General features: G+C 47.3%; 10 non-coding genes and 5 pseudogenes across 10 annotated transcripts; all 15 read left to right on the top strand.

Moving 5' to 3' along the window:
* Window positions 1-2160: 2160 nt before the first annotated feature.
* On the top strand, window positions 2161-2359 carry LOC141226279 (U2 spliceosomal RNA). The gene has a single exon (XR_012293491.1). It is a non-coding gene; the product is annotated as a U2 spliceosomal RNA (small nuclear RNA).
* Window positions 2360-3477: 1118 nt separating this feature from the next.
* On the top strand, window positions 3478-3668 carry LOC141226490 (U2 spliceosomal RNA). Its single transcript, XR_012293620.1, has one exon. It is a non-coding gene; the product is annotated as a U2 spliceosomal RNA (small nuclear RNA).
* A 1122-nt stretch (window positions 3669-4790) lies between these two features.
* LOC141226489 (U2 spliceosomal RNA) lies at window positions 4791-4981 on the top strand. The gene has a single exon (XR_012293619.1). It is a non-coding gene; the product is annotated as a U2 spliceosomal RNA (small nuclear RNA).
* Window positions 4982-6099: 1118 nt separating this feature from the next.
* Window positions 6100-6290, top strand: LOC141226488 (U2 spliceosomal RNA). Its single transcript, XR_012293618.1, has one exon. It is a non-coding gene; the product is annotated as a U2 spliceosomal RNA (small nuclear RNA).
* Window positions 6291-7411: 1121 nt separating this feature from the next.
* Window positions 7412-7602, top strand: LOC141226487 (U2 spliceosomal RNA). Its single transcript, XR_012293617.1, has one exon. It is a non-coding gene; the product is annotated as a U2 spliceosomal RNA (small nuclear RNA).
* A 1121-nt stretch (window positions 7603-8723) lies between these two features.
* LOC141226486 (U2 spliceosomal RNA) lies at window positions 8724-8914 on the top strand. The gene has a single exon (XR_012293616.1). It is a non-coding gene; the product is annotated as a U2 spliceosomal RNA (small nuclear RNA).
* Window positions 8915-10033: 1119 nt separating this feature from the next.
* On the top strand, window positions 10034-10224 carry LOC141225984 (U2 spliceosomal RNA). The gene has a single exon (XR_012293214.1). It is a non-coding gene; the product is annotated as a U2 spliceosomal RNA (small nuclear RNA).
* A 1122-nt stretch (window positions 10225-11346) lies between these two features.
* LOC141226485 (U2 spliceosomal RNA) lies at window positions 11347-11537 on the top strand. Its single transcript, XR_012293615.1, has one exon. It is a non-coding gene; the product is annotated as a U2 spliceosomal RNA (small nuclear RNA).
* A 1124-nt stretch (window positions 11538-12661) lies between these two features.
* On the top strand, window positions 12662-12852 carry LOC141226483 (U2 spliceosomal RNA). The gene has a single exon (XR_012293613.1). It is a non-coding gene; the product is annotated as a U2 spliceosomal RNA (small nuclear RNA).
* Window positions 12853-13973: 1121 nt separating this feature from the next.
* LOC141226370 (U2 spliceosomal RNA) lies at window positions 13974-14089 on the top strand (annotated as a pseudogene).
* Window positions 14090-14613: 524 nt separating this feature from the next.
* On the top strand, window positions 14614-14795 carry LOC141226234 (U2 spliceosomal RNA). The gene has a single exon (XR_012293457.1). It is a non-coding gene; the product is annotated as a U2 spliceosomal RNA (small nuclear RNA).
* Window positions 14796-15919: 1124 nt separating this feature from the next.
* Window positions 15920-16011, top strand: LOC141226373 (U2 spliceosomal RNA; annotated as a pseudogene).
* A 796-nt stretch (window positions 16012-16807) lies between these two features.
* On the top strand, window positions 16808-16985 carry LOC141226303 (U2 spliceosomal RNA; annotated as a pseudogene).
* Window positions 16986-18104: 1119 nt separating this feature from the next.
* On the top strand, window positions 18105-18196 carry LOC141226372 (U2 spliceosomal RNA; annotated as a pseudogene).
* Window positions 18197-18992: 796 nt separating this feature from the next.
* LOC141226302 (U2 spliceosomal RNA) lies at window positions 18993-19170 on the top strand (annotated as a pseudogene).
* The last annotated feature ends 3580 nt before the right edge of the window (window positions 19171-22750 follow it).

Genomic DNA, 22750 nt, shown 5'->3' with positions numbered 1-22750 from the left:
AATGCCTCCGTCTTTGAGGGAAGGAACGGTCACGATCCTGTACAAGCGGAAGGGAGAGAGGTGCGACCTGAGAAATTGGCGTCCCATCACTCTGCTCAACGTGGACTACAAGATCCTGGCCAAGACGATGGCGACATGACTTAAGACGGTCATCGGACGGATCATCCACCCGGACCAGACCTGCGGCATCCCTGGACGTCGCATCGCAGACAGCCTCGCTCTCGTGCGGGACACGGTCGAGTACATCAAGGTCCGCCGCGCACACGCGGCCCTGGTCTCCTTGGATCAGGAGAAGGCCTTCGACCGGGTTTCCCATGAGTTCATGGGCCGAGCTCTGCACCGGTTAGGTTTGGGTAACATGTTTTGTTCGTATGTCCGTCTGATGTATTTTGATATCCACAGCTCGGTGTTGGTGAACGGCTGGAAGACTGACCCCTTCCCTGTCCTCTCTGGGGTCAGACAAGGCTGCCCTCTATCACCTCTTCTTTTTGTTTGTGTTATAGAACTCTTCGCAGAGGCTATCCGGCAGAATGGAGAGATCAGAGGGATCACCGCATCGGGTCCGGGACGACACGAGGTCAAGTGCTCGCTCTACATGGACGACGTCACCGTCTTCTGCGCTGATCGTGGTTCAGTCGACGCCCTCGTCCAGACGTGTGAGAGGTTCGGCCGGGCTTCAGGGGCCAAAGTCAACTGCAGGAAGTCGGAAGCCATGCTTTTCGGGGATTGGCAGCCGGCCTCCTCCGCCCCCTTCCCCTTCAACATTCAACCGGATTTCCTCAAGGTGCTGGGAGTCTGGTTCGGGAAGGAAGGAGCGGCCCTCAAGTCCTGGCAAGAACGCTTGGCCAAGGTGAAGCAACGGATCGGACTCTGGAGCCTCAGACACCTCACTTGTGAGGGTAAGGCACTCGTCCTGCGTAATGAGGTCCTGCCCGTCTTGCAGTACACGGCGCAGGCCTGGCCTCCACACGTCACTGTGTGCAGGGCCATTACCAGGACAGTGTTTCACTTTGTCTGGGGATCCAAGATGGACAGAGTCAGGCGGGCCGTCATGTACAAGGAGCCTTGCAAGGGTGGGAAGGGCGTTCCAGATATCCCCACCCTCCTGCAATCCTCTTTTGTGTGTGATTGTGTCCGCCGGACTTTGCAAGTCAAGAATGGCTCCGCGGGCAGGTCCATGTCTCGCTTCTTCCTGCTTCCTCTTTGGAGGCGACTCGGCTGGGACAAGTGGGACAGCTCCTTCCCCTACAACTGGACGACGCCATGGTTCTACGGAGACGTCGTTCGATTTGTGGGGGAACATCAACTGGAGGGACTCAAGCCCGACTTGTGGAAGCCCAAAACTATCCACAAGCTCATCAGAGCCAAGGATGACGTGGAGAACATCACAGGAATTCACCAGGACACGCTGGAGACTGTGTGGACAAATATGTCGTCTGACAGGCTGACCAACGGGCACAAGGACTTGTCGTGGATGGCGATTCAGGGCGGACTGCCCGTCCGGTCATTCATGCATGCCCGGAACCTGTGCAAGACCCGGTACTGCCCAAGGTGCCCCTTCGTGGAGGAAACATCTTTGCACACTTTTTGGGACTGCCGATTTGCACAGCGCCTGTTGACTGCCCTTGAGGACGACCTGAGGAACTCTGTCCCCAGGGCGAGCCTATCGCACCATTCTGTGCTTTACGGACTCTTCCCTGGGGTTCATACCGTCGGAGCCATCCAGGAGGCTTGGCGCCTTATGAACTGCTTCAAGGATGCCGTTTGGGTCGCCAGGAACCGGCTCATCTTGAGGAGGGAGAGGATGTCCATCCAGGACTGCCGCAGGCTGATCCACAGCCTGCTCAGAGACTATTCAATCGTGGACGGTCCGGAGGACGAGGATGAGGACTAAACCCCTCCTCCCCCTCTCCCCTTATGTGTCTTGTCTTTCAATAAAGCTTCGGGCCTGTGATTTTCCCCTCCCCATCCCCTTTTTCCCAATCCCTTATCACGGTTCGTCGTACTGTATTGATTGACATGCTTTTTCTTTCAGATTGAGTGTTTTGTGTAGCATAGGGGTGTGATGTGTCTAGTTAGTGCGTCGTATCCTCATGCTATGTAAATATGATGTAGAATTCTGTGTGTACTGGGCTGCGGCACTGTACACTGTCTGTTAACTTATTTTTTGTGCTAATAAAAGATATATTCAATCAAAAAAAAAAAATCTGTTCTTATCAGTTTAATATCTGATACGTCCCCTATCTGGGGACCATATATTAAATGGATTTTTAGAACAGGGAGATGGAAAAAGAGCTTGCTCTGTCCACTCCACGCATTGACCTGGTATTGCAGTATCTCCAGGACCGGTGCACCCCTTCTTTAATGCAGTTTCTAAAATCAGAAAGAATTGAATTCAATGCTTTTTGTTCATTTTGCTTGTTTGTCGGATTTTGGGATGGACTCTTTGGCTTTGCTTTTCTTCTCCTCATTGGATTTTTCATGTTAAAAGTTGCAGAAGCCAGATGACAAGCTCATTTTGGTTCAACTTCAGCAACTGTGCATTGCATTGCCATGTAATGTAATGTAATGCAATGCTATCTATCTAGCTCTCCCTCTATACTTCCTTTTGGATAAACAGACATATTAGGCAAGCATTTTGGAGCTTTCACCTAAATAACTACAGGTGGTGAGATAAGCTGCACAATATAATTGACCTTTCAGTATATTGTTGCACACACACCATCTATTTAGCAAATGCCCTTGTTATCAACAGCAGCCTTTTAAACTCACCTGAGCTAACAGGTATGTGAGCTGGTTACTCTGCTGCGCTTAAAATTTCTTTTTTGGTTTGCTACAATGCCTTTTCTGAAACGTTGTCTCCCTCTGCTGGAACACTGACTTCTTTCATTTAATGCCTGCAGACTATAAAAGAGAAACCAACCCAAAAAGTTTGGTTGATTAGTCTGTGGCATTCTTTTAAACTGTTGCTTATGGCGGTCTCTGTGAGCTTCTCAGTGACATTCAGCCATCCAGGTATCCCGCCTGCAGTAGACGGAATGTGGCAATGGAACGCTGGCTGCGCGTGTCATAATAGGCTCTGAGCCTTTATATACCTGCGCACAGCAGCAGCCACCTTCAGTCTGCTGCTGGACAGCCAGCAGCAGCAGCAGCAGGAGAGGTAATTAATCAGCAACCCTCCTGCTAAGGGTAGACAGCTGCTCGTTCCACCCCCCCCGCCTTAATTGGTTCTCCTCCCTTCCAACGGTGTTGAGGCGGGTGGGAACAGCCGGGGGTTGAGGGTACTGTGCTAAAAGAGGTGGAGTTATGCAGATCTAAAACGCGTGGATTGCAGCAGCAGCAAGCCGAAAAGTGCAGGCATGTGAGGGATCTAGAGGTTGACAGCATGTCTTCTTAACGGGAGTCCAGGTGGCCATCTCCACAAATGGACTTTTCAGAATCCTTGGGTGGCACCGTAGTCGGAAACCAATTCTGGTTATCGCTTCTCGGCCTTTTGGCTAAGATCAAGTGTAGTATCTGTTCTTATCAGTTTAATATCTGATACGTCCCCTATCTGGGGACCATATATTAAATGGATTTTTAGAACAGGGAGATGGAAAAAGAGCTTGCTCTGTCCACTCCACGCATTGACCTGGTATTGCAGTATCTCCAGGACCGGTGCACCCCTTCTTTAATGCAGTTTCTAAAATCAGAAAGAATTGAATTCAATGCTTTTTGTTCATTTTGCTTGTTTGTCGGATTTTGGGATGGACTGTTTGGCTTTGCTTTTCTTCTCCTCATTGGATTTTTCATGTTAAAAGTTGCAGAAGCCAGATGACAAGCTCATTTTGGTTCAACTTCAGCAACTGTGCATTGCATTGCCATGTAATGTAATGTAATGCAATGCTATCTATCTAGCTCTCCCTCTATACTTCCTTTTGGATAAACAGACATATTAGGCAAGCATTTTGGAGCTTTCACCTAAATAACTACAGGTGGTGAGATAAGCTGCACAATATAATTGACCTTTCAGTATATTGTTGCACACACACCATCTATTTAGCAAATGCCCTTGTTATCAACAGCAGCCTTTTAAACTCACCTGAGCTAACAGGTATGTGAGCTGGTTACTCTGCTGCGCTTAAAATTTCTTTTTTGGTTTGCTACAATGCCTTTTCTGAAACGTTGTCTCCCTCTGCTGGAACACTGACTTCTTTCATTTAATGCCTGCAGACTATAAAAGAGAAACCAACCCAAAAAGTTTGGTTGATTAGTCTGTGGCATTCTTTTAAACTGTTGCTTATGGCGGTCTCTGTGAGCTTCTCAGTGACATTCAGCCACCCAGGTATCCCGCCTGCAGTAGACGGAATGTGGCAATGGAACGCTGGCTGCGCGTGTCATAATAGGCTCTGAGCCTTTATATACCTGCGCACAGCAGCAGCCCCCTTCAGTCTGCTGCTGGACAGCCAGCAGCAGCAGCAGCAGGAGAGGTAATTAATCAGCAACCCTCCTGCTAAGGGTAGACAGCTGCTCGTTCCACCCCCCCCCCCCGCCTTAATTGGTTCTCCTCCCTTCCAACGGTGTTGAGGCGGGTGGGAACAGCCGGGGGTTGAGGGTACTGTGCTAAAAGAGGTGGAGTTATGCAGATCTAAAACGCGTGGATTGCAGCAGCAGCAAGCCGAAAAGTGCAGGCATGTGAGGGATCTAGAGGTTGACAGCATGTCTTCTTAACGGGAGTCCAGGTGGCCATCTCCACAAATGGACTTTTCAGAATCCTTGGGTGGCACCGTAGTCGGAAACCAATTCTGGTTATCGCTTCTCGGCCTTTTGGCTAAGATCAAGTGTAGTATCTGTTCTTATCAGTTTAATATCTGATACGTCCCCTATCTGGGGACCATATATTAAATGGATTTTTAGAACAGGGAGATGGAAAAAGAGCTTGCTCTGTCCACTCCACGCATTGACCTGGTATTGCAGTATCTCCAGGACCGGTGCACCCCTTCTTTAATGCAGTTTCTAAAATCAGAAAGAATTGAATTCAATGCTTTTTGTTCATTTTGCTTGTTTGTCGGATTTTGGGATGGACTCTTTGGCTTTGCTTTTCTTCTCCTCATTGGATTTTTCATGTTAAAAGTTGCAGAAGCCAGATGACAAGCTCATTTTGGTTCAACTTCAGCAACTGTGCATTGCATTGCCATGTAATGTAATGTAATGCAATGCTATCTATCTAGCTCTCCCTCTATACTTCCTTTTGGATAAACAGACATATTAGGCAAGCATTTTGGAGCTTTCACCTAAATAACTACAGGTGGTGAGATAAGCTGCACAATATAATTGACCTTTCAGTATATTGTTGCACACACACCATCTATTTAGCAAATGCCCTTGTTATCAACAGCAGCCTTTTAAACTCACCTGAGCTAACAGGTATGTGAGCTGGTTACTCTGCTGCGCTTAAAATTTCTTTTTTGGTTTGCTACAATGCCTTTTCTGAAACGTTGTCTCCCTCTGCTGGAACACTGACTTCTTTCATTTAATGCCTGCAGACTATAAAAGAGAAACCAACCCAAAAAGTTTGGTTGATTAGTCTGTGGCATTCTTTTAAACTGTTGCTTATGGCGGTCTCTGTGAGCTTCTCAGTGACATTCAGCCATCCAGGTATCCCGCCTGCAGTAGACGGAATGTGGCAATGGAACGCTGGCTGCGCGTGTCATAATAGGCTCTGAGCCTTTATATACCTGCGCACAGCAGCAGCCACCTTCAGTCTGCTGCTGGACAGCCAGCAGCAGCAGCAGGAGAGGTAATTAATCAGCAACCCTCCTGCTAAGGGTAGACAGCTGCTCGTTCCACACCCCCCCCCGCCTTAATTGGTTCTCCTTCCTTCCAACGGTGTTGAGGCGGGTGGGAACAGCCGGGGGTTGAGGGTACTGTGCTAAAAGAGGTGGAGTTATGCAGATCTAAAACGCGTGGATTGCAGCAGCAGCAAGCCGAAAAGTGCAGGCATGTGAGGGATCTAGAGGTTGACAGCATGTCTTCTTAACGGGAGTCCAGGTGGTCATCTCCACAAATGGACTTTTCAGAATCCTTGGGTGGCACCGTAGTCGGAAACCAATTCTGGTTATCGCTTCTCGGCCTTTTGGCTAAGATCAAGTGTAGTATCTGTTCTTATCAGTTTAATATCTGATACGTCCCCTATCTGGGGACCATATATTAAATGGATTTTTAGAACAGGGAGATGGAAAAAGAGCTTGCTCTGTCCACTCCACGCATTGACCTGGTATTGCAGTATCTCCAGGACCGGTGCACCCCTTCTTTAATGCAGTTTCTAAAATCAGAAAGAATTGAATTCAATGCTTTTTGTTCATTTTGCTTGTTTGTCGGATTTTGGGATGGACTCTTTGGCTTTGATTCCTTCTCCTCATTGGATTTTTCATGTTAAAAGTTGCAGAAGCCAGATGACAAGCTCATTTTGGTTCAACTTCAGCAACTGTGCATTGCATTGCCATGTAATGTAATGTAATGCAATGCTATCTATCTAGCTCTCCCTCTATACTTCCTTTTGGATAAACAGACATATTAGGCAAGCATTTTGGAGCTTTCACCTAAATAACTACAGGTGGTGAGATAAGCTGCACAATATAATTGACCTTTCAGTATATTGTTGCACACACACCATCTATTTAGCAAATGCCCTTGTTATCAACAGCAGCCTTTTAAACTCACCTGAGCTAACAGGTATGTGAGCTGGTTACTCTGCTGCGCTTAAAATTTCTTTTTTGGTTTGCTACAATGCCTTTTCTGAAACGTTGTCTCCCTCTGCTGGAACACTGACTTCTTTCATTTAATGCCTGCAGACTATAAAAGAGAAACCAACCCAAAAAGTTTGGTTGATTAGTCTGTGGCATTCTTTTAAACTGTTGCTTATGGCGGTCTCTGTGAGCTTCTCAGTGACATTCAGCCATCCAGGTATCCCGCCTGCAGTAGACGGAATGTGGCAATGGAACGCTGGCTGCGCGTGTCATAATAGGCTCTGAGCCTTTATATACCTGCGCACAGCAGCAGCCCCCTTCAGTCTGCTGCTGGACAGCCAGCAGCAGCAGCAGCAGGAGAGGTAATTAATCAGCAACCCTCCTGCTAAGGGTAGACAGCTGCTCGTTCCACCCCCCCCCCCCGCCTTAATTGGTTCTCCTCCCTTCCAACGGTGTTGAGGCGGGTGGGAACAGCCGGGGGTTGAGGGTACTGTGCTAAAAGAGGTGGAGTTATGCAGATCTAAAACGCGTGGATTGCAGCAGCAGCAAGCCGAAAAGTGCAGGCATGTGAGGGATCTAGAGGTTGACAGCATGTCTTCTTAACGGGAGTCCAGGTGGCCATCTCCACAAATGGACTTTTCAGAATCCTTGGGTGGCACCGTAGTCGGAAACCAATTCTGGTTATCGCTTCTCGGCCTTTTGGCTAAGATCAAGTGTAGTATCTGTTCTTATCAGTTTAATATCTGATACGTCCCCTATCTGGGGACCATATATTAAATGGATTTTTAGAACAGGGAGATGGAAAAAGAGCTTGCTCTGTCCACTCCACGCATTGACCTGGTATTGCAGTATCTCCAGGACCGGTGCACCCCTTCTTTAATGCAGTTTCTAAAATCAGAAAGAATTGAATTCAATGCTTTTTGTTCATTTTGCTTGTTTGTCGGATTTTGGGATGGACTCTTTGGCTTTGCTTTTCTTCTCCTCATTGGATTTTTCATGTTAAAAGTTGCAGAAGCCAGATGACAAGCTCATTTTGGTTCAACTTCAGCAACTGTGCATTGCATTGCCATGTAATGTAATGTAATGCAATGCTATCTATCTAGCTCTCCCTCTATACTTCCTTTTGGATAAACAGACATATTAGGCAAGCATTTTGGAGCTTTCACCTAAATAACTACAGGTGGTGAGATAAGCTGCACAATATAATTGACCTTTCAGTATATTGTTGCACACACACCATCTATTTAGCAAATGCCCTTGTTATCAACAGCAGCCTTTTAAACTCACCTGAGCTAACAGGTATGTGAGCTGGTTACTCTGCTGCGCTTAAAATTTCTTTTTTGGTTTGCTACAATGCCTTTTCTGAAACGTTGTCTCCCTCTGCTGGAACACTGACTTCTTTCATTTAATGCCTGCAGACTATAAAAGAGAAACCAACCCAAAAAGTTTGGTTGATTAGTCTGTGGCATTCTTTTAAACTGTTGCTTATGGCGGTCTCTGTGAGCTTCTCAGTGACATTCAGCCATCCAGGTATCCCGCCTGCAGTAGACGGAATGTGGCAATGGAACGCTGGCTGCGCGTGTCATAATAGGCTCTGAGCCTTTATATACCTGCGCACAGCAGCAGCCACCTTCAGTCTGCTGCTGGACAGCCAGCAGCAGCAGCAGCAGGAGAGGTAATTAATCAGCAACCCTCCTGCTAAGGGTAGACAGCTGCTCGTTCCACACCCCCCCCCGCCTTAATTGGTTCTCCTTCCTTCCAACGGTGTTGAGGCGGGTGGGAACAGCCGGGGGTTGAGGGTACTGTGCTAAAAGAGGTGGAGTTATGCAGATCTAAAACGCGTGGATTGCAGCAGCAGCAAGCCGAAAAGTGCAGGCATGTGAGGGATCTAGAGGTTGACAGCATGTCTTCTTAACGGGAGTCCAGGTGGCCATCTCCACAAATGGACTTTTCAGAATCCTTGGGTGGCACCGTAGTCGGAAACCAATTCTGGTTATCGCTTCTCGGCCTTTTGGCTAAGATCAAGTGTAGTATCTGTTCTTATCAGTTTAATATCTGATACGTCCCCTATCTGGGGACCATATATTAAATGGATTTTTAGAACAGGGAGATGGAAAAAGAGCTTGCTCTGTCCACTCCACGCATTGACCTGGTATTGCAGTATCTCCAGGACCGGTGCACCCCTTCTTTAATGCAGTTTCTAAAATCAGAAAGAATTGAATTCAATGCTTTTTGTTCATTTTGCTTGTTTGTCGGATTTTGGGATGGACTCTTTGGCTTTGATTCCTTCTCCTCATTGGATTTTTCATGTTAAAAGTTGCAGAAGCCAGATGACAAGCTCATTTTGGTTCAACTTCAGCAACTGTGCATTGCATTGCCATGTAATGTAATGTAATGCAATGCTATCTATCTAGCTCTCCCTCTATACTTCCTTTTGGATAAACAGACATATTAGGCAAGCATTTTGGAGCTTTCACCTAAATAACTACAGGTGGTGAGATAAGCTGCACAATATAATTGACCTTTCAGTATATTGTTGCACACACACCATCTATTTAGCAAATGCCCTTGTTATCAACAGCAGCCTTTTAAACTCACCTGAGCTAACAGGTATGTGAGCTGGTTACTCTGCTGCGCTTAAAATTTCTTTTTTGGTTTGCTACAATGCCTTTTCTGAAACGTTGTCTCCCTCTGCTGGAACACTGACTTCTTTCATTTAATGCCTGCAGACTATAAAAGAGAAACCAACCCAAAAAGTTTGGTTGATTAGTCTGTGGCATTCTTTTAAACTGTTGCTTATGGCGGTCTCTGTGAGCTTCTCAGTGACATTCAGCCATCCAGGTATCCCGCCTGCAGTAGACGGAATGTGGCAATGGAACGCTGGCTGCGCGTGTCATAAAAGGCTCTGAGCCTTTATATACCTGCGCACAGCAGCAGCCACCTTCAGTCTGCTGCTGGACAGCCAGCAGCAGCAGCAGCAGGAGAGGTAATTAATCAGCAACCCTCCTGCTAAGGGTAGACAGCTGCTCGTTCCACCCCCCCCCCACCTTAATTGGTTCTCCTCCCTTCCAACGGTGTTGAGGCGGGTGGGAACAGCCGGGGGTTGAGGGTACTGTGCTAAAAGAGGTGGAGTTATGCAGATCTAAAACGCGTGGATTGCAGCAGCAGCAAGCCGAAAAGTGCAGGCATGTGAGGGATCTAGAGGTTGACAGCATGTCTTCTTAACGGGAGTCCAGGTGGCCATCTCCACAAATGGACTTTTCAGAATCCTTGGGTGGCACCGTAGTCGGAAACCAATTCTGGTTATCGCTTCTCGGCCTTTTGGCTAAGATCAAGTGTAGTATCTGTTCTTATCAGTTTAATATCTGATACGTCCCCTATCTGGGGACCATATATTAAATGGATTTTTAGAACAGGGAGATGGAAAAAGAGCTTGCTCTGTCCACTCCACGCATTGACCTGGTATTGCAGTATCTCCAGGACCGGTGCACCCCATCTTTAATGCAGTTTCTAAAATCAGAAAGAATTGAATTCAATGCTTTTTGTTCATTTTGCTTGTTTGTCGGATTTTGGGATGGACTCTTTGGCTTTGCTTTTCTTCTCCTCATTGGATTTTTCATGTTAAAAGTTGCAGAAGCCAGATGACAAGCTCATTTTGGTTCAACTTCAGCAACTGTGCATTGCATTGCCATGTAATGTAATGTAATGCAATGCTATCTATCTAGCTCTCCCTTTATACTTCCTTTTGGATAAACAGACATATTAGGCAAGCATTTTGGAGCTTTCACCTAAATAACTACAGGTGGTGAGATAAGCTGCACAATATAATTGACCTTTCAGTATATTGTTGCACACACACCATCTATTTAGCAAATGCCCTTGTTATCAACAGCAGCCTTTTAAACTCACCTGAGCTAACAGGTATGTGAGCTGGTTACTCTGCTGCGCTTAAAATTTCTTTTTTGGTTTGCTACAATGCCTTTTCTGAAACGTTGTCTCCCTCTGCTGGAACACTGACTTCTTTCATTTAATGCCTGCAGACTATAAAAGAGAAACCAACCCAAAAAGTTTGGTTGATTAGTCTGTGGCATTCTTTTAAACTGTTGCTTATGGCGGTCTCTGTGAGCTTCTCAGTGACATTCAGCCATCCAGGTATCCCGCCTGCAGTAGACGGAATGTGGCAATGGAACGCTGGCTGCGCGTGTCATAATAGGCTCTGAGCCTTTATATACCTGCGCACAGCAGCAGCCACCTTCAGTCTGCTGCTGGACAGCCAGCAGCAGCAGCAGCAGGAGAGGTAATTAATCAGCAACCCTCCTGCTAAGGGTAGACAGCTGCTCGTTCCACCCCCCCCCCCCGCCTTAATTGGTTCTCCTCCCTTCCAACGGTGTTGAGGCGGGTGGAAACAGCCGGGGGTTGAGGGTACTGTGCTAAAAGAGGTGGAGTTATGCAGATCTAAAACGCGTGGATTGCAGCAGCAGCAAGCCGAAAAGTGCAGGCATGTGAGGGATCTAGAGGTTGACAGCATGTCTTCTTAACGGGAGTCCAGGTGGCCATCTCCACAAATGGACTTTTCAGAATCCTTGGGTGGCACCGTAGTCGGAAACCAATTCTGGTTATCGCTTCTCGGCCTTTTGGCTAAGATCAAGTGTAGTATCTGTTCTTATCAGTTTAATATCTGATACGTCCCCTATCTGGGGACCATATATTAAATGGATTTTTAGAACAGGGAGATGGAAAAAGAGCTTGCTCTGTCCACTCCACGCATTGACCTGGTATTGCAGTATCTCCAGGACCGGTGCACCCCTTCTTTAATGCAGTTTCTAAAATCAGAAAGAATTGAATTCAATGCTTTTTGTTCATTTTGCTTGTTTGTCGGATTTTGGGATGGACTCTTTGGCTTTGCTTTTCTTCTCCTCATTGGATTTTTCATGTTAAAAGTTGCAGAAGCCAGATGACAAGCTCATTTTGGTTCAACTTCAGCAACTGTGCATTGCATTGCCATGTAATGTAATGTAATGCAATGCTATCTATCTAGCTCTCCCTCTATACTTCCTTTTGGATAAACAGACATATTAGGCAAGCATTTTGGAGCTTTCACCTAAATAACTACAGGTGGTGAGATAAGCTGCATAATATAATTGACCTTTCAGTATATTGTTGCACACACACCATCTATTTAGCAAATGCCCTTGTTATCAACAGCAGCCTTTTAAACTCACCTGAGCTAACAGGTATGTGAGCTGGTTACTCTGCTGCGCTTAAAATTTCTTTTTTGGTTTGCTACAATGCCTTTTCTGAAACGTTGTCTCCCTCTGCTGGAACACTGACTTCTTTCATTTAATGCCTGCAGACTATAAAAGAGAAACCAACCCAAAAAGTTTGGTTGATTAGTCTGTGGCATTCTTTTAAACTGTTGCTTATGGCGGTCTCTGTGAGCTTCTCAGTGACATTCAGCCATCCAGGTATCCCGCCTGCAGTAGACGGAATGTGGCAATGGAACGCTGGCTGCGCGTGTCATAATAGGCTCTGAGCCTTTATATACCTGCGCACAGCAGCAGCCACCTTCAGTCTGCTGCTGGACAGCCAGCAGCAGCAGCAGCAGGAGAGGTAATTAATCAGCAACCCTCCTGCTAAGGGTAGACAGCTGCTCGTTCCACCCCCCCCCCCCCCGCCTTAATTGGTTCTCCTCCCTTCCAACGGTGTTGAGGCGGGTGGGAACAGCCGGGGGTTGAGGGTACTGTGCTAAAAGAGGTGGAGTTATGCAGATCTAAAACGCGTGGATTGCAGCAGCAGCAAGCCGAAAAGTGCAGGCATGTGAGGGATCTAGAGGTTGACAGCATGTCTTCTTAACGGGAGTCCAGGTGGCCATCTCCACAAATGGACTTTTCAGAATCCTTGGGTGGCACCGTAGTCGGAAACCAATTCTGGTTATCGCTTCTCGGCCTTTTGGCTAAGATCAAGTGTAGTATCTGTTCTTATCAGTTTAATATCTGATACGTCCCCTATCTGGGGACCATATATTAAATGGATTTTTAGAACAGGGAGATGGAAAAAGAGCTTGCTCTGTCCACTCCACGCATTGACCTGGTATTGCAGTATCTCCAGGACCGGTGCACCCCTTCTTTAATGCAGTTTCTAAAATCAGAAAGAATTGAATTCAATGCTTTTTGTTCATTTTGCTTGTTTGTCGGATTTTGGGATGGACTCTTTGGCTTTGCTTTTCTTCTCCTCATTGGATTTTTCATGTTAAAAGTTGCAGAAGCCAGATGACAAGCTCATTTTGGTTCAACTTCAGCAACTGTGCATTGCATTGCCATGTAATGTAATGTAATGCAATGCTATCTATCTAGCTCTCCCTCTATACTTCCTTTTGGATAAACAGACATATTAGGCAAGCATTTTGGAGCTTTCACCTAAATAACTACAGGTGGTGAGATAAGCTGCACAATATAATTGACCTTTCAGTATATTGTTGCACACACACCATCTATTTAGCAAATGCCCTTGTTATCAACAGCAGCCTTTTAAACTCACCTGAGCTAACAGGTATGTGAGCTGGTTACTCTGCTGCGCTTAAAATTTCTTTTTTGGTTTGCTACAATGCCTTTTCTGAAACGTTGTCTCCCTCTGCTGGAACACTGACTTCTTTCATTTAATGCCTGCAGACTATAAAAGAGAAACCAACCCAAAAAGTTTGGTTGATTAGTCTGTGGCATTCTTTTAAACTGTTGCTTATGGCGGTCTCTGTGAGCTTCTCAGTGACATTCAGCCATCCAGGTATCCCGCCTGCAGTAGACGGAATGTGGCAATGGAACGCTGGCTGCGCGTGTCATAATAGGCTCTGAGCCTTTATATACCTGCGCACAGCAGCAGCCACCTTCAGTCTGCTGCTGGACAGCCAGCAGCAGCAGCAGCAGGAGAGGTAATTAATCAGCAGCCCTCCTGCTAAGGGTAGACAGCTGCTCGTTCCACCCCCCCCCCCGCCTTAATTGGTTCTCCTCCCTTCCAACGGTGTTGAGGCGGGTGGGAACAGCCGGGGGTTGAGGGTACTGTGCTAAAAGAGGTGGAGTTATGCAGATCTAAAATGCGTGGATTGCAGCAGCAGCAAGCCGAAAAGTGCAGGCATGTGAGGGATCTAGAGGTTGACAGCATGTCTTCTTAACGGGAGTCCAGGTGGCCATCTCCACAAATGGACTTTTCAGAATCCTTGGGTGGCACCGTAGTCGGAAACCAATTCTGGTTATCGCTTCTCGGCCTTTTGGCTAAGATCAAGTGTAGTATCTTTTGAAAAGGCAGTTTTGTCCTTTGGCTGCCCTAGTAAATTGATGCATATTACACACTGGTTTGGTGCACTTGTTAGTACGCCAGGTGGCTCATAGAGTTATCTGATGGAAAACATGGCCCTCCAGGATCGAAGTCACTAGGCTGGGTAAGTGTGAGGGCTTTGGAGCAATGTGCCCCAGGAGTAGGCGCCCTGGTGGGAGTCCAAGCTTACTGGGACTGGGAACCCCAGAAAGACTTGGCTTCGTAGCACGCCGCACCTTTGCCAATCATACTTTCTGAGCAACCCCCCCTATTCCTGGCCTCCGGGCTAGGAAGGGGAATTTTTATAAACCCGGTCGGAGGTCCGGTCAGCTTTGGGCTGAGAAACCAACACAGGCTCCAGCTCCACTAGGGTGGCAGCCTAGATGGAAGCTGGGAGCACGAAAACGGCTCTTCTCCGGCTTCGGCTAGGGAGAGCATCGGAGATCCCTGACCCTCGCTGTGGCCTTCTGGCTCGGAGGGATGGGGATGGTTTATTGGGGACCCTTTCCTCCGGGAAGGGTACACATGAATCCTCGCCTCGTGCGCTGTTTTGGTGTGACTTCGGTCACATTTTTCAGTGCCTTGGATGCAGCTTCAATCAAAAAATCTGTTCTTATCAGTTTAATATCTGATACGTCCCCTATCTGGGGACCATATATTAAATGGATTTTTAGAACAGGGAGATGGAAAAAGAGCTTGCTCTGTCCACTCCACGCATTGACCTGGTATTGCAGTATCTCCAGGACCGGTGCACCCCTTCTTTAATGCAGTTTCTAAAATCAGAAAGAATTGAATTCAATGCTTTTTGTTCATTTTGCTTGTTTGTCGGATTTTGGGATGGACTCTTTGGCTTTGCTTTTCTTCTCCTCATTGGATTTTTCATGTTAAAAGTTGCAGAAGCCAGATGACAAGCTCATTTTGGTTCAACTTCAGCAACTGTGCATTGCATTGCCATGTAATGTAATGTAATGCAATGATATCTATCTAGCTCTCCCTCTATACTTCCTTTTGGATAAACAGACATATTAGGCAAGCATTTTGGAGCTTTCACCTAAATAACTACAGGTGGTGAGATAAGCTGCACAATATAATTGACCTTTCAGTATATTGTTGCACACACACCATCTATTTAGCAAATGCCCTTGTTATCAACAGCAGCCTTTTAAACTCACCTGAGCTAACAGGTATGTGAGCTGGTTACTCTGCTGCGCTTAAAATTTCTTTTTTGGTTTGCTACAATGCCTTTTCTGAAACGTTGTCTCCCTCTGCTGGAACACTGACTTCTTTCATTTAATGCCTGCAGACTATAAAAGAGAAACCAACCCAAAAGTTTGGTTGATTAGTCTGTGGCATTCTTTTAAACTGTTGCTTATGGCGGTCTCTGTGAGCTTCTCAGTGACATTCAGCCATCCAGGTATCCCGCCTGCAGTAGACGGAATGTGGCAATGGAACGCTGGCTGCGCGTGTCATAATAGGCTCTGAGCCTTTATATACCTGCGCACAGCAGCAGCCACCTTCAGTCTGCTGCTGGACAGCCAGCAGCAGCAGCAGTAGGAGAGGTAATTAATCAGCAACCCTCCTGCTAAGGGTAGACAGCTGCTCGTTCCACCCCCCCCCCCCCCCGCCTTAATTGGTTCTCCTCCCTTCCAACGGTGTTGAGGCGGGTGGGAACAGCCGGGGGTTGAGGGTACTGTGCTAAAAGAGGTGGAGTTATGCAGATCTAAAACGCGTGGATTGCAGCAGCAGCAAGCCGAAAAGTGCAGGCATGTGAGGGATCTAGAGGTTGACAGCATGTCTTCTTAACGGGAGTCCAGGTGGCCATCTCCACAAATGGACTTTTCAGAATCCTTGGGTGGCACCGTAGTCGGAAACCAATTCTGGTTATCGCTTCTCGGCCTTTTGGCTAAGATCAAGTGTAGTATCTTTCGAAAAGGCGGTTTTGGATGTTGGCCGCCCTAGTAGATTGATACATTTTGCACACTGGGGTTTAGGCGCTTGTTAGTACGCCAGGTGGCTAATATAGTCATCTGGTGGAAAGCATGGCCCCCCAGGATCGACGTCATTGGGCCGGGGAAGATCGAAAGCCCGAAGTGTGAAGTGCCCCAGGAGTGGTGACCCTGGGGTGCCTTAACTCACTGGGATTGGGAACCCCACTTGAGTTTATGGCACATTTGCACAAGCACTTCAAATTTTCTTTCTTCGCACACACCCTTATTCCGGGCCTTCTGGCCTTAGGATGGGGAATTTTTCAATTTCCGGTCGAAGGTCCGGGCAGTATTATACTGTGAAACCTTCACTATTTATTTAATTTTTTTGTCACTGTGTGTCCACTTATTCACGTGTGTCCACGTCCTTACTAGGATTTTGTCGGGATGCGGTTCCCTAACGGGTTCCTCTCTTGGCAGGTCTAGGGGGGGAGTGTGTGGCCATCAGGTTCCGCTCACCCCTGAACCCCCTTGGCTCTCCTCTTTCGGGAGGAGAGCGATGTTGGCTCCCCTCTTCCGGGAGGGGAGCACAGTCTTTGGCTCCCAGTGCCTTGCTCGGGTGAGAACTCGGGCAGGTATTGGGGGTAAGATTGGGTCGCCTCTGGTTTCGGTTGGAGGTGGCTATTTGTCCCTGTTCCTCGCTGTGGCCTTCTGGCTCGGAGGGACGGGGAATGGTTTGGGGGACCCTTCTCCTTTTGGAGAGGGTTTCAAGAAGACCAGCATCCTAGTGCACTTTTTTTGTGGCACTTGTCACTTTTTCAAGCGCACTCGGGTTTTGTACACGAATTCGGGCTTTCACAAAAAAAAAAAATCTGTTCTTATCAGTTTAATATCTGATACGTCCCCTATCTGGGGACCATATATTAAATGGATTTTTAGAACAGGGAGATGGAAAAAGAGCTTGCTCTGTCCACTCCACGCATTGACCTGGTATTGCAGTATCTCCAGGACCGGTGCACCCCTTCTTTAATGCAGTTTCTAAAATCAGAAAGAATTGAATTCAATGCTTTTTGTTCATTTTGCTTGTTTGTCGGATTTTGGGATGGACTCTTTGGCTTTGCTTTTCTTCTCCTCATTGGATTTTTCATGTTAAAAGTTGCAGAAGCCAGATGACAAGCTCATTTTGGTTCAACTTCAGCAACTGTGCATTGCATTGCCATGTAATCTAATGTAATGCAATGCTATCTATCTAGCTCTCCCTCTATACTTCCTTTTGGATAAACAGACATATTAGGCAAGCATTTTGGAGCTTTCACCTAAATAACTACTGGTGGTGAGATAAGCTGCACAATATAATTGACCTTTCAGTATATTGTTGCACACACACCATCGATTTAGCAAATGCCCTTGTTATCAACAGCAGCCTTTTAAACTCACCTGAGCTAACAGGTATGTGAGCTGGTTACTCTGCTGCGCTTAAAATTTCTTTTTTGGTTTGCTACAATGCCTTTTCTGAAACGTTGTCTCCCTCTGCTGGAACACTGACTTCTTTCATTTAATGCCTGCAGACTATAAAAGAGAAACCAACCCAAAAAGTTTGGTTGATTAGTCTGTGGCATTCTTTTAAACTGTTGCTTATGGCGGTCTCTGTGAGCTTCTCAGTGACATTCAGCCATCCAGGTATCCCGCCTGCAGTAGACGGAATGTGGCAATAGAACGCTGGCTGCGCGTGTCATAATAGGCTCTGAGCCTTTATATACCTGCGCACAGCAGCAGCCACCTTCAGTCTGCTGCTGGACAGCCAGCAGCAGCAGCAGCAGGAGAGGTAATTAATCAGCAACCCTCCTGCTAAGGGTAGACAGCTGCTCGTTCCACCCCCCCCCGCCTTAATTGGTTCTCCTCCCTTCCAACGGTGTTGAGGCGGGTGGGAACAGCCGGGGGTTGAGGGTACTGTGCTAAAAGAGGTGGAGTTATGCAGATCTAAAACGCGTGGATTGCAGCAGCAGCAAGCCGAAAAGTGCAGGCATGTGAGGGATCTAGAGGTTGACAGCATGTCTTCTTAACGGGAGTCCAGGTGGCCATCTCCACAAATGGACTTTTCAGAATCCTTGGGTGGCACCGTAGTCGGAAACCAATTCTGGTTATCGCTTCTCGGCCTTTTGGCTAAGATCAAGTGTAGTATCTTTCGAAAAGGCGGTTTTGGATGTTGGCCGCCCTAGTAGATTGATACATTTTGCACACTGGGGTTTAGGCGCTTGTTAGTACGCCAGGTGGCTAATATAGTCATCTGGTGGAAAGCATGGCCCCCCAGGATCGACGTCATTGGGCCGGGGAAGATCGAAAGCCCGAAGTGTGAAGTGCCCCAGGAGTGGTGACCCTGGGGTGCCTTAACTCACTGGGATTGGGAACCCCACTTGAGTTTATGGCACATTTGCACAAGCACTTCAAATTTTCTTTCTTCGCACACACCCTTATTCCGGGCCTTCTGGCCTTAGGATGGGGAATTTTTCAATTTCCGGTCGAAGGTCCGGGCAGTATTATACTGTGAAACCTTCACTATTTATTTAATTTTTTTGTCACTGTGTGTCCACTTATTCACGTGTGTCCACGTCCTTACTAGGATTTTGTCGGGATGCGGTTCCCTAACGGGTTCCTCTCTTGGCAGGTCTAGGGGGGGAGTGTGTGGCCATCAGGTTCCGCTCACCCCTGAACCCCCTTGGCTCTCCTCTTTCGGGAGGAGAGCGATGTTGGCTCCCCTCTTCCGGGAGGGGAGCACAGTCTTTGGCTCCCAGTGCCTTGCTCGGGTGAGAACTCGGGCAGGTATTGGGGGTAAGATTGGGTCGCCTCTGGTTTCGGTTGGAGGTGGCTATTTGTCCCTGTTCCTCGCTGTGGCCTTCTGGCTCGGAGGGACGGGGAATGGTTTGGGGGACCCTTCTCCTTTTGGAGAGGGTTTCAAGAAGACCAGCATCCTAGTGCACTTTTTTTGTGGCACTTGTCACTTTTTCAAGCGCACTCGGGTTTTGTACACGAATTCGGGCTTTCACAAAAAAAAAAAATCTGTTCTTATCAGTTTAATATCTGATACGTCCCCTATCTGGGGACCATATATTAAATGGATTTTTAGAACAGGGAGATGGAAAAAGAGCTTGCTCTGTCCACTCCACGCATTGACCTGGTATTGCAGTATCTCCAGGACCGGTGCACCCCTTCTTTAATGCAGTTTCTAAAATCAGAAAGAATTGAATTCAATGCTTTTTGTTCATTTTGCTTGTTTGTCGGATTTTGGGATGGACTCTTTGGCTTTGCTTTTCTTCTCCTCATTGGATTTTTCATGTTAAAAGTTGCAGAAGCCAGATGACAAGCTCATTTTGGTTCAACTTCAGCAACTGTGCATTGCATTGCCATGTAATCTAATGTAATGCAATGCTATCTATCTAGCTCTCCCTCTATACTTCCTTTTGGATAAACAGACATATTAGGCAAGCATTTTGGAGCTTTCACCTAAATAACTACAGGTGGTGAGATAAGCTGCACAATATAATTGACCTTTCAGTATATTGTTGCACACACACCATCTATTTAGCAAATGCCCTTGTTATCAACAGCAGCCTTTTAAACTCACCTGAGCTAACAGGTATGTGAGCTGGTTACTCTGCTGCGCTTAAAATTTCTTTTTTGGTTTGCTACAATGCCTTTTCTGAAACGTTGTCTCCCTCTGCTGGAACACTGACTTCTTTCATTTAATGCCTGCAGACTATAAAAGAGAAACCAACCCAAAAAGTTTGGTTGATTAGTCTGTGGCATTCTTTTAAACTGTTGCTTATGGCGGTCTCTGTGAGCTTCTTAGTGACATTCAGCCATCCAGGTATCCCGCCTGCAGTAGACGGAATGTGGCAATGGAACGCTGGCTGCGCGTGTCATAATAGGCTCTGAGCCTTTATATACCTGCGCACAGCAGCAGCCACCTTCAGTCCGCTGCTGGACAGCCAGCAGCAGCAGCAGCAGGAGAGGTAATTAATCAGCAACCCTCCTGCTAAGGGTAGACAGCTGCTCGTTCCACCCCCCCCCCGCCTTAATTGGTTCTCCTCCCTTCCAACGGTGTTGAGGCGGGTGGGAACAGCCGGGGGTTGAGGGTACTGTGCTAAAAGAGGTGGAGTTATGCAGATCTAAAACGCGTGGATTGCAGCAGCAGCAAGCCGAAAAGTGCAGGCATGTGAGGGATCTAGAGGTTGACAGCATGTCTTCTTAACGGGAGTCCAGGTGGCCATCTCCACAAATGGACTTTTCAGAATCCTTGGGTGGCACCGTAGTCGGAAACCAATTCTGGTTATCGCTTCTCGGCCTTTTGGCTAGGATCAGGTGCAGTGATCTAACGGTTGCTGCCTTGGTCTCGGCTAGGAGGTGCCTGGGGTACCCGACTTGTTGGCCTTGGGGGATCGCTCTCTCTTAACTGAGGGAGCTTCACCCCCTTGCAGCTATTGGCAGGTCGGCTTAGTCCCCGGACAACGGGGAGCGATCGCGTCTTGTCTTCGGGGCGACCCGAGGAAATAAGGGCGTTTTCCTTTGCTGAGCTTTATCGCTTAGTGGGCTGTGTAAGTTCTTGGGGTACCCCTCCCTCGGTCTTGGGTTTGTTCCTGCTTTTGTGGGATTCATTCCCTTGTTACTATTGGGGGAGGGCTTAGTCCCTGAGGGCCGAAAATGCCTTTTTCTTTTGGATTTGCGGTGGGGGAGACTCCACTGCGACAGTCCATTAGAATCATGGTGGATGAATGCCAGCGCCATGAGAAGAATCTGCAGTACATCGTGCATGAGATTCTTTTTGGGTTCTTCCACCTGGAGCGAGATAAGATCCTGTGTCTTTACGATCAGGAATTCCGTGGGCGATATACCATTTCCTTTATGGCTAAATCATGCTGTGATAATATCCATGCAGCACTGATGGTTGCGGACAAGGACGATGAGAGACTGAACGGGCTGAGCTTTGACTTCCTGTACGGTGAAGAGGAAGTACCCTTGGTGATCTTCATGTACAGCCCATTCGTCTCTGAGGGCGATATCGAAACCTTTTTGAAGCGTTACTGCAAGTCAGTGCGCTTCTCACATGATATCCTCAACTCCCAGCGCTTCTGGAATGGGAAGAGGAAATACCTGGTGAAGTTCCATCCAGATCAGAGCGGCATTGGTGGTCTTCACCACCCGCCTGCTAATTTTGCCATTGGTAATGTCAGGGGATTCCTACGCTACCCAGGAATGCCCCTTCAATGCCGGAATTGTCATGAATATGGGCATACACGAGAAAATTGTACAAGGGCTCATGTAGTCTTTTGCAACAAGTGCGGTAAGAGTGGGCACACCTCCGCTACGTGTGACTCTGAGATCGTATGTAACCTATGTGGGAAGGCAGGTCACGCCTTCAGGAATTGTCCGAGCAAAAAGTCAAAAACATATGACATGTTTAAGTCAGGTCAACTGACTATCCAAGAATACTTCGGAGGGAGTATTACTACACCTGCCCCTGGACCTGGGTTGGCGCACGCTGACGGGTCCGGACCAAATCCTTCAACGGCTCCGCCAGAGGGCCCGCTGGTAGTTCCACAGAAGGACGGTCGTAGGGGTTCCATAAGATTAACCGAGGGTTCGCTCTCTGTGGAATTGATCGATGTTCTGGCTCTAGATGTTGCCGTATCTCAGAGTCAAGAGGAAGGGTCCTCATCCAGCATGAATGCACCACCGGCATTATGTGGAACTGAGGAGACCTCTAGTACCCCGATTAAGCAAGCACCCAGATTCGCCACACCATCATCGGTGATCTTGGGTAAGGGCAAAAAGGGTACGCTCCTTAATCGATCAACCAGTGTGTCAGAAAGAGAGACCTCTAGGGCGCGAAGTAAAAAGGACCTGGCTAAGACCCAGTCGAGCCCTGGTCCTCGAACCAGAAGTCGCAGTAGTTCCGTGACCAGACCAGAGGACAAGACGACCCAGAGGGATGACACCCGTTCCATAGACCAGACCGCCATGAGGACTGAAGATGCACAGGACTTGGAAAAGATGGACAGCTCCCAGCCTCTGAAAAGGCAACGGGAGGACGTAAAGCAACCTGATATCCAAAGAAAACACGGATGTCGAGGTCCAGATGAGGAGCCAAAAGTGGATGATGCCTTTTTGCCTGCTTCAGATCCCGGTAATATTAAACAAATCCTGACCCCTGGAGATGCGGAGGAGGAGGTGCCGTGTATTGACTTCTTCCCATCTTCAGATCCTGATTCTTCTTAATGTCTGTTCCTCTTAAAATCTCCTCACTAAATGTGAGGTCCCTAAAGAGCCCTACACGTAGGGCTGCTTTATTTTCTTATTTAGAGACATTGGAATTTGATTTCTGCTTTCTACAAGAATGTGGTATACAGAGTAATTTAAATTATAAGGACTTAAAAGAAGACTGGAAACTGGGCGTTTCTGTGTGGTCCGGTGCTAATGACTGTCGTGCTGCCGGAGTTGGACTACTTTGCCGTGGACATTCTACCATCATTCAATCTGTGACTGAAATTATACCTGGCAGAGCTATTTTAATACATCTTGTTTTTAATGGACTTTCTTTACGTTTATTAAATGTGTACGCTCCTCCTGGGAAGCAGGAAAGGGCGGATTTACTTGAAATATTGCCATTATTTTGTGTTGGGTCAACCCCCCTGCTAGTGGGAGGAGATTTTAATTGTTTACGTGATGGGGAATCCCGGCAGGGTGGGGATGTGAATCATAAAGACCGTACCTCCTATTTGTTGAAAAGTTTAA

This window comes from Phyllobates terribilis, unplaced genomic scaffold (genome assembly GCF_046119375.1).
Source record: "Phyllobates terribilis strain yellow unplaced genomic scaffold, ASM4611937v1 Scaffold_414__1_contigs__length_1644244, whole genome shotgun sequence".
Classification (NCBI taxonomy): domain Eukaryota; kingdom Metazoa; phylum Chordata; class Amphibia; order Anura; family Dendrobatidae; genus Phyllobates; species Phyllobates terribilis.
The sequence above is the reverse complement of the archived record's forward strand: the minus strand, read 5'-3'. Positions and strand labels throughout refer to the sequence as shown.